The sequence below is a fragment of the Otolemur garnettii genome, unplaced genomic scaffold (genome assembly GCF_000181295.1).
Source record: "Otolemur garnettii isolate 467f Iridium unplaced genomic scaffold, OtoGar3 scaffold00365, whole genome shotgun sequence".
Lineage (NCBI taxonomy): Eukaryota > Metazoa > Chordata > Mammalia > Primates > Galagidae > Otolemur > Otolemur garnettii.
Window position 1 is genome coordinate 20,731 of NW_003852760.1, and position 648 is coordinate 21,378.

Consider the following 648-nt stretch of genomic DNA (forward strand, 5'->3'; position numbering starts at 1 on the left):
ACTGGGCCGCATGGCTCACGCCTATGATCCTAGCACTCTGGGAAGCCAAGGCAGGTGGATTTCCTTGAGCTCACAGGTTTGAGACCAACCTGAGCAAGATCAAGACCTCACCTCTAAAAATATCTGGGCTTTGTGGTAGGCACCTGTAGTCCCAGCTACTCGGGAGGCTGAGGCAAGAGAATCACTTGAGCCCAAGAGTTTAGGTTGCTCTGTGATGCCATGACACTCTACTGAGGGTGACAAAGACTATATAAAAAGTTTTTTTTTTCTTATTCATTAATGGGGCCAGCATGGTGGCTCACATTTATAATCCTAGCACTCTGTAATGCTGAACTTGGCAGATTGCTTGAACTCAGGAATTTGAGACCAGCCTGTGCAAGATCGAGATCCTGACTCTAAAATAACTGGGCCTTGTGGTGGGCTCCCAGCTACTTAGGAGGCTGAGACAAGAGGATCACTTGAGCCCAGGAGTTGTGAAGTTGCTGAGAGCTGTGATGTCTTAGCACTCTACTGAGGGCAACATAGAGAGATTCAGTATCCAAAAAAATAAAATTATTTTTGTTAATATATTTCACTCCTTGCCTGTACTAAGACCTGTGGATTTGCATGTTATAGTCTTTTACGTTGTTATTCTTTTTTTTTTTTTTT